The following is a 10,066-nucleotide window of genomic DNA, read 5'->3' on the forward strand; positions in this document are numbered from 1 at the left end:
GAAGGCAGGAGAATGAGGTTAGGAGGGAGAGATAGATCGGCCATGATTGAATGGCGGAGTAGACTTGATGGGCCGAATGGCCTAATTCTGCTCCTATCACTTATGAACTTATGGGCCAAGTCTTTGACGATGTTGGCTGCTTTTCTAAGGCACTGTGACGGGTAGATGGAGTCAATGGTGTGAAGTCTGGTCTTGGTTGGCAAACCACTCCCCCCCCCCCGGGCTTATACAAAACTGCCAAGGTCAACATTATACCATGTTATCTTCGTTTTTTTGTTTAGTATTTCTGCCCAGCAAGTATTTTGGAATCACAAGAAACTGCTGATGCTGTGATCATGAGTCAAAGTTCGAGTTCGAGGTCAAGCGAGTTTATTGTCATGTGTCCCTGTCTAGGACAATGAAATTCTTGCTTTGCTTCAGCACACAGAACATAGTAGGCATTGACTACAAAACAGATCAGTGTGTCCATATACCATAATATAAATATATACACACATGAATAAATAAACTGATAAAGTGCAAATAAGAGATAATGGTTATTAATAATCAGAGTTTTGTCCGAGCCAGGTTTAATAGCCTGATGGCTGTGGGGAAGTAGCTATTCCTGAACCTGGTTGTTGCAGTCTTCAGGCTCCTGTACCTTCTACCTGAAGGTAGCAGGGAGATGAGTGTGTGGCCAGGATGGTGAGGGTCTTTGATGATACTGCCAGCCTTTTTGAGGCAGCGACTGCGATAAATCCCCTCGATGGAAGGGAGGTCAGAGCCGATGATGGACTGGGCAGTGTTTACTACTTTTTGTAGTATTTTCCTCTCCAGGGCGCTCAAATTGCCGAACCAAGCCACGGTGCAACCGGTCAGCATGCTCTCTACTGTGCACCTGTAGAAGTTAGAGAGAGTCCTCCTTGACAAACCGACTTGAGCATTGGCAAAGTCTATACTAGTCTGAGTATCAACAACGACTAGAGTATTGGCAAAATGCAGCTTGTTGGGCAATATCTTACTTTAGTTTCGAGATACAGCACAGAAGCAGGCCCTTCGGCCCATCGAGCCCGCGCCGACCAGCGATCCCCACCGGCTAACATTATCCTACACACACACACACACACACCTACAAACAGTTTAGAAAGTTACCAAAACCAATTACCCTACAAATCCGCACGTGTTTGGCGTGTGGGAGGAAACCGGAGCTTCAGGAGAAAACCCACGCAGGTCACGGGGAGAAGGTACAAACTCTGTGCAGACAGCACCCATGGTCAGGATCGAACCCGTGTCTCTGACGGCTGTGAGGCTGCAACTCCAACCCTATGCCACCATGCCAGTGCAGGAAAATGGCCAAACAACGTTTTGGGTCGAAATTTTCTTCACCGACTCTGAAAGTCATCATTTTTTCCACAGATGTTGCCTGACACTGGGTCCGCCCAGCCCTACTTTGTTTTATTTGCCAGGAAGTATTTCTCTAGCCCTGCCAACTCTTGAGGAGGTGGGTCTGATTCACTTCCCTGAAGTCTCGGAGCCCATGTGGTGTCTAGATGTGCTGATGAGAGGGAGTTGCTTCTTCCATGCCTTGAGCTGACACAGCTGGTTCAACCCCAGGGGACCCCGGTTTGATCCTGACCTCGGGTGCTGCCAGTGTGGAGTTTGCACGTGCTCCCTGTAACTGCCTGAGTATCCCCTGGTCACCTCCCACATCCCAAACATAGACATAGACATAGAAAATAGGTGCAGGAGTAGGCTATTCGGCCCTTCGAGCCTGCACCGCCATTCAATATGATCATAGCTGATCATCCAACTCAGTATCCTGTACCTGCCTTCTCTCCATACCCCCTGATCCCTTTAGCCACAAGGGCCACATCTAACTCCCTCTTAAATATAGCCAACGAACTGTGGCCTCAACTACTTTCTGTGGCAGAGAATTCCACAGATTCACCACTCTCTGTGTGAAAAATGTTTTCCTCATCTCGGTGCTAAAAGATTTCCACCTTATCCTTAAACTGTGACCCCTTGTTCTGGACTTCCCCAACATCGGGAACAATCTTCCTGCTGCTAGCCTGTCCAACCTCTTAAGAATTTTGTGAGTTTCTATAAGAACAAGTTTCTATAAGAACAAGTTTAGCTTCGTTTAGTTTAGAGATACAGCACGGAAACAGGCCCTTCGGCCCACCGAGTCCGTGCCGACCAGCGATCCCCATACACCAGAACTATCCTACACACTAGGGACAATTCACAATTTTTACCGAAGCCATTTCACCTACAGACCTGTACATCTTTGGAGTGTGAGAGGAAACTGGAGCACCCGGAGAAAACTCACACACAGTCACAGACATTAACATACAAACTCCATCCAAACAGCACCCTGAGTCAGGATTGAACCCGGGTCTCTGGCGCTGTAAAGCAGCATCTCTACCACTGCGCCACCGCGACTAGTATAACTAGTCCTAGTGTAACTAGTGTAACTAGACCCAACCTAGTGTACGAATGATCGGTGTTAACTGGATGGGGCAAAGGGCCAGTAACTCTAAACTCGAAACATTATTGCTAAACACTAGATGAGACTATCTGAAGACCACAGGGACATCTGGTCAGCCAACGATGAAGATGAATCTGATCAAAACAGTGGTTTCATCACTATCCAAGAAAAATTGCATCACAGAAGGAGGCCATTCTGCCCGTCGTGTTCATTCTCGGACGCAGCGATGCTATCTAAGCCAATGTCACCAGCTCATGTTCGTCCAGTATTGGCTCCACTGTGGTGTTGCACCTGCATTATGAATTTCGTTGGTAGGCAACAGTGCTGGAGAAACTCAGCGGGTGCAGCAGCATCTGTGGAGCGAAGGAAATAGGCAACGTTTCGGGCCGAAACCCTTCTTCAGACTGATGCAGAATAGACAATAGGCAATAGGTGCAGGAGTAGGCCATTCGGCCCTTCGAGCCAGCACCGCCATTCAATGTGATCATGGCTGATCATCCCCAATCAGTACCCCGTTCCTGCCTTCTCCCCATATCCCCTGACTCTGCTATCTTTAAGAGCCCTATCTAGCTCTCTCTTGAGTTAGATTTAGCTCTTAGTTACAGGGATATGGACAATTTCTGTTGCTCTACACTAGGAGATAATGAGTTTACAGTTACATTCTCCAGTGAGAACAGGTGACATGATCAGACATGCTGGAGAATAAGGATAAGTGACGTTTTGGGTCGAGACTGCTCAATAGACAATAGGTGGCTATTGGTGGCAATAGTTAGCTATATTTAAGAGGGAGTTAGATGTGGCCCTTGTGGCTAAAGGGATCTAGCTCAGTATGGAGAGAAGGCAGGTACTGGATACTGAGTTGGATGATCAGCCATGATAATATTGAATGGCGGTGCCGGCTCGAAGGGCCGAATGGCCTACTCCTGCACCTATTTTATATGTTTCTATGTTTTTATGAAAGCATCCAGAGAACCGGCCTCCACCGCCCTCTGAGGCAGAGAATTCCACAGACTCGCAACTCTCTGTGGGAGAAAAAGTGTTTCCTCGTCTCCGTTCTAGATGGCCAACCCCTTGTTCTGAAACTGTGTGTGGCCCCTGGTTCTGGACTCCCCCCAACATCGAGAACCTTTTACAAGTTTTGCCATGTCCCTTTAAAGCCTCGGCCTCTGCAATGAATTAGCAGTTTGATTGATGTCCGGTGTCTATTCTTGAACTGACCTACAGAGAGACGTCAAGATCAGAACTGCACCACCAGCCCCCACCTTTACATTAACCTGTGGCTGGCTGCCTTGGGCTATTTTTATCAGGTTTGTTGACCAGTACGAACTGAGACCAAACATCTTATTTTTAGCTCAACACAGATTAGTTGATATGAAAACACATAGTAAGGAACTGCAGGATGCCGGTTTGAGCAGAAACTGGACTAACTCAGGCAACATCTCTGGAGATAAGGGTATGGGTGACTTTTCGGGTCGAGACCTTTCTTCAGAAGAAGGCTGCATTGGGTCTGAAGAAGGGTCTCGACCCGAAAAGTCATCCATTCTTCTTCTTGTGTATGGCGTGCACAGCCTAAAGTTGTAGGACAACTTGTACTATTTGATCTTTCTTGATTGTGCATGGCAGGTTGATTGCATTCGTCGAAACAGGGTGGACCACGTGAAGGTTGCAATCTCCCACCCTATCCATTCCATCTCTCCAGAGATGCTGCCGGTCCCGATGAGTTACTCCAGCTTTTTGTGTCTATCTTCACTTGATATGAAAACACAATACGGTTCAGACAGACTCGTTATTTCAGTTTTACATCCTGAACCTTTTATGGAATAAAGCTGGTAAATAATAGGATCAGTGATTCAGATCATAAGAACTACTTTCTTTCATTTCTGCTTTCCACTGAAGTAACTCTCTGTCTCAGGGGCAGTGATTCTGATGTTGCAAAGACATTTCTTGGTAAGGGCAGAAATGATATTAGTCATCCTTCTCACAGATGGTGGTGGGTCTATGCAATAAGCTGCCAGAGGAGGTAGTTAAGGGCTTGAAGGGCCAAATGGCCTGCTCCTGCACCTATTGTCTATTGTCTATTGTCTAACATTCTCCGTGGATTGTCACCTTGTCGTGGTGGAGAAGCTTGTGTGGACCTGAGATCCTGAGAGCGATGCCGTCTGGAGCTGTGCTCCTGGTAGGGCCACCCATGGCGGTAAGGTCGAGGGGGAGGTCTCTGACAAAGAGCAATCCAACCAAGGCCTCAACGGAGGAACAGGCGGAGGACGATGGCTGACCTTAGTGGAGCGTCACAACGGCTGGGAAGGCGGATGAAGGCTGCAGCAGAAAAGGGTCTCCGGTCGTCTTGGACTCCATGTCACTGGATCCTGACCCAGATCTGTCGAGGACCGTGGGGTGGATGTCTGTGCACCAGTCTCCCCACGTTAAACACAGTCACGCACAGGCGTCCTCCATGAGAGGACAGTCATACTCGTTTTGAGTGACCGCTGATGATGGTCACATCATTTAAAAGATATTTGGATAATAGGTACAGGGGGACAGTGGCGCAGCGGGTAGTGTTGCTGCCTTACAGTATCAGACACCAGGGTTTAATCCCAACTACGGGTGCTGTCTGTACGGAGTTTGAACGTTCTCCGCGTGTGACCGGGTGGGTTTTCTCCAGGTGCTCCGGTTTCCTCCCACGCTCCAAAGACGTACAGGCTTGTAGTATCATTGGCTTTTGTAAATTGTAAATGGTCCCTCGTGCATCGGAGAATGCTAGTGTACAGGGCGATCGCTGGGCGGCGCGGACTCGGTGGGCTGAAGGGCCTGTTTCCACGCTGTGTCTCTAGTCTAAAGCCCTTTGGCCAACATGGACCACGAGTGCATCTTCACTGCTCCCAGAAAATTTGCATGCAAGATAGCAGGTGAAAACAGGCATTGTCTCTCTTCTGGCAAAGTTGACTGATGAGAAATTCAAGTCGTTTAGTTTATTTATTTAGTACTCAGTTTGGCACCCTTCCCCATCATGGGAATAAAGGCCTTCTCTATTTTACCTCAAATTACAGTCACCACTGTTTGCCAATACGTTAGAAGATATGTAAAGACGTATAAATGCTCTATTATGGAAACTTGCAACTTTTTATAATGCAAATAAGATATTGTGTAACGAGACTCAAAGCTATTTTTTTCCCCACAATTTGCTCACTGAAGGCTTCTTGTCCATTTTCATTGTGATACTATTGAATTCAGGCTGAAAGGTCATGAGAGTCGTGTTTATTTACAAGATGCTGAGTTGCAACAAGGTAGAGGCATAATGCAAGCAACTAGTAATAATCTCCTTGATAAGCTGCATAAAACTGGAACATTGGAACCAAAGCTGAAGAATCAGTTGGTGGCATGAAGCACATCAATGGGTAAAACTACATTAAATCAAGGAACTAAAATGTTCAGAGAAATGTCATGGCTGCTTCAGCGTTTCCTTGGTTTTTCAAGACTATGCCTAAAGGGCCTGTCCCACCTGGATGTTATTTGCGTGTCATGCAGGTGGCGAGCGAAGATTTTGTGAATCCCAAAATCCTGGGGCGCTGCGCGCGACCATGCATTACTGCCTGCATCACCATGCACCATGCGCGCGTAATGCACGCCATGCACGCATCACGTGCGTGTCACGACGCGCGCGTTGTGCGTTGTGACGCGTAAGTGATGTCGTGTAAATGACGCTTAAGTGGGACAGGCCCTTAAGACTAAATTATCTCGATACCACACCTTTCTCCATGGCCCCAAGCAGTGAAGTGGCAATGAAGCACAAGAGAAATATGTTTTAGAGTCATTAAAAAAAGTGATAGGAGCAGAATTGAGGCCACTCGGCCCATCAAGTCCATTCCGCCATTCAATCATGGCTGATTTATCTTTCCCTCTTAACCCCATGCTCCTGCCTTCTCCTCATAACCCCTGACACACGTACTACTCAAGAATCTATCTATCTCTGCTGTAAAAATATCCATTGACTTGGCCTCCACAGCCTTCTGTCCACAGATCACCCTCCAAATAAATTACTCCTTCTCTCCTTCCTAAAGGAACGTCCTTTAATTCTGAGGCAATGACCTCTGGTCCTAGACTTTCCCACTAGTGGAAACATCCTCTCCACATCCATTCTATCCAGGTCATATAGCACATCCCAACTTGTTCATGTTGACCAAGATGCCCCCATCTAAGCTAGTCCAACTGGCCCGCATATGGCCCATATCCCTCTACTCTACCTATGTACCTGTCCAGGTGTTTTTTAAATGCTGTTAGAGTACCTGCCTCAGCTACAGCAATGTCTGAAGAAGGGTCTCAACCCAAAATGTCACTTATCCGTGTTGTGCAGAGATGCTGCCTGACCTGCTGTTACTCCTGCACTTTGGATTTTTCATTGATATAACCAGCATCTGCAGTTCCTTGTTATTACATCCCAACTTCTATACTCAATTCCCTGACTGATGAAGGCCAATGTACCGAAAGCCTTCTTGACCACACTATCTAGCTGCGACACCACTTTCAGGGAACTCTAATGCTCACACTCACAGATTCCTGGCCTTTACAACATTCCCCAGAGACGTACCATTCACTGTGAACTTCCTGCCCCAGGGTATCTTCTGAAATTGAAATACTTTGCACTTCTCTGCATTAAATTAGCTGGTGAGAAGATAATGAGTCGTGAGACTGATGCAACTACAGTGCTGCTTTGCAACAGCTTCAGACCTAGACCAGTACGTCAGAGGCTTAGGTTGAAGGTGGAGTCCCAAAGTCACTGTCTCCCTCTCTCCCTCTCCCTCTCCCCCCCTCACTGTCAGGCCCCCAGCTAACTCATCCCTTCTCTCCAGGACATCCTGGGTTGGATCTCAACTGGCCCTGGGAATTTATACACACCATGATATCTAACACCCTCTGCCTTCTTATTACTGACCTGCTCAAGACCGTCAAAGTACTCCTCCCTGAACTTACCCCCTTCCACTTCCAAGGAAGACAAAAATGCTGGAGAAACTCAGCGGGTGAGGCAGCATCTATGGACCAAAGGAATAGGTGACATTTCGGGTTGAGACCCTTCTTCAGACCCTTCTTCTGAAGAAGGGTCTCGACCCGAAATGCCACCTATTCCTTCGCTCCATAGATGCTGCCTCACCCGCTGAGTTTCTCCAGCATTTTTGTCTATCTTCCATTTTCCAGTTCTGTTATAGACCTATTGTCTATTATCTATTGAACCCAACTCGAAACATCTTCTATCCTTCTCCCTGCACAGATGCTGACTGACACGCGAACAACCTCCATCAGTCTGTTTCCTTTGCATTCCTATAACCTTATTCCCAGAGTGGGAATATCAAAGACGAGAGGGCATGCTTTAAGGTCAGAGGGACAATGTTTAATAGAGATGTATAGGGGCTTGTTTTTTTAATGCAGATGGTGGTGGGTCCTTGGAAAGTGCTGCCAGGGGTTGGTTTTGGACGCAGATATGATAGTGGTGTTTAAGAGACTTTTTGAAAGACGTGTGAATATGCTTGGAATGGAGGGATGTGGATCACAGGAGATCAGTTTAACTTAGCATCATGTTTATCACATAAAAGTCTATGTTCTAAATTCCAAAGCTCTAACATCTTTCGATGATTTGTGTACATACACATTCTGATGAAAATTATGAATCCCACAGTATAATGAAAAATAATCAATCAATCAATTCATATACTGTTAGTTAAATCAATTCTTGAAAATGTCACAAGGCATACAAAAATAGAGCAATTAGAATTGTAGTCAGCTCACATGCTTTTTTTAAAGTGTTTTTGATCCTAAATAACTGCTTCCAAAAGGGTAATGGAATTATAATCGCAGATTTTCACGGCTACTGATGTGTGATTCCAGTCACACACCGTCTCTGTGTCACGACAGGCTCAATGAATAGTTTATGGCTACGGTGTAATTTGCTTTCCACAGGGGCAGCAAGGATTGCAATCACGAGGCAACTATTGACGTGGGTTCCATTCACGGATCTTTGCAGATGGGGAGGGAGGGAGGGAGGGGAGATAAAACAGGGGAGGAGATGGAGATGAAACAGCCCGAAGGGAAAGCACATCGGTCGACTGCTTTCCTTCCTGTTATCTCGTTACAATTTGAATGTACACATCACCATTTTATCTCTCCCAAGAGCTTCATCTCCTACCCAGGGCTGACTAGAAGCTGTGTGTATGTACTGTCAATGTTATGCAATGTTAACTACAGCAAGGAGGATGCAGAGAGGCCAAGTCAAAGAATATTGGAGGATCAGCACATAACATTCTGTTTGGGTAGCTTCTAACCCGATGATATGAACATTGAATTGTCCAATTTAAGGCAGCCATTAGTCGTAAGTTTATTGTCACATGTACCGAGTATGTTTTTGTTAAAGAGTTATAGAGTGATACAGAATGGAAACATGCCAACTTGCCCAACTTGCCACACCGGCCAAAATGTCCCAGCTACACTAGTCCCACCAGCCCGCATTTGGCCCATATCCCTCCGAACCTGGCCTATCCATGTACCTGTCTATCAGTGTCTTCAACATTGGGATAGTCCCTGCCTCAACTACCTCCTCTGGCAACTCGTTCCACACACCCACCACCCTTTGTGTGAAAAGGTTACCCCTCAGATTCCTATTAAATCTTTCCCCCTTCACCATAAACCTATGTCCTCTGGTCTTCGATTCACCTACTCTGGGCAAGGGACTCCGTGTACCTATTTTGTTGCGCGCTAACCTGTCAGCGGAAAGACAATACGTGATTACAATCGAGCTGTCCACAGTGTGACAACCCCTGCCCCATTTCACCCCCCCCCCCTCACTTCCCCATGCCCTACTCACCATGCGCACCCGTTTATCCCAATATCCCCCCGCCCCCCCCTTTCCTCTTCTCCTTCCACCAGATCCCTCCCACTAGCTTCAGTTTCTCTCTTTATAGTACCCCCTGTAGCCTCCTTTTCACCTCTCGCCTTTGTTTATCCATATGCCAATGAAACCCCTCCCCGTATCCACCTATCACTTGCCAAACTCCTTGCATCACTCCAGCCATCCATCGGAAGAAGTCGTAGGAGTCTGAAAACTGTAACACCCCGGTTCAGGAACAGCTTCTTAACACGAACCATCAAGTTACTTTGAAATCTGAAGAAGGGTCTCGACCCGAAACGTCACCCATTCCTTCTCTCCAGAGATCCTGCCTGTCCCGCTGAGTTACTCCAGCATTTTGTGTCTAACTTCCATTTAAACCAGCTTCTGCTGTTCTTTCCCACACAAGCTACTGAACACTACAAACTCGATTCTAAATTAAATTCTAATTTCTAAATTCTACTAAATTCTAATCTACCTGGGTTTTACTACAAGGGAATTATATTGGGATTTATTGTTGACCTCTATTGTTTTGTTTTAATTAAAAAAACTTTGTTTGTTTGTTTGTTCATTACATGATCTATTAAGTGCCGGATATACAGACCTGTTATGCTGCAGCTGCAAGTAAGAATTACATTATTCGGTTCAGCAACATGACAATAAATCACTAAAGGACACAAAGTGCTGGAGTAACTCAGCAGGTCAGGCAGCCTCTCTGGAGGACATGG

This window comes from Amblyraja radiata, chromosome 41, assembly GCF_010909765.2.
Source record: "Amblyraja radiata isolate CabotCenter1 chromosome 41, sAmbRad1.1.pri, whole genome shotgun sequence".
Lineage (NCBI taxonomy): Eukaryota > Metazoa > Chordata > Chondrichthyes > Rajiformes > Rajidae > Amblyraja > Amblyraja radiata.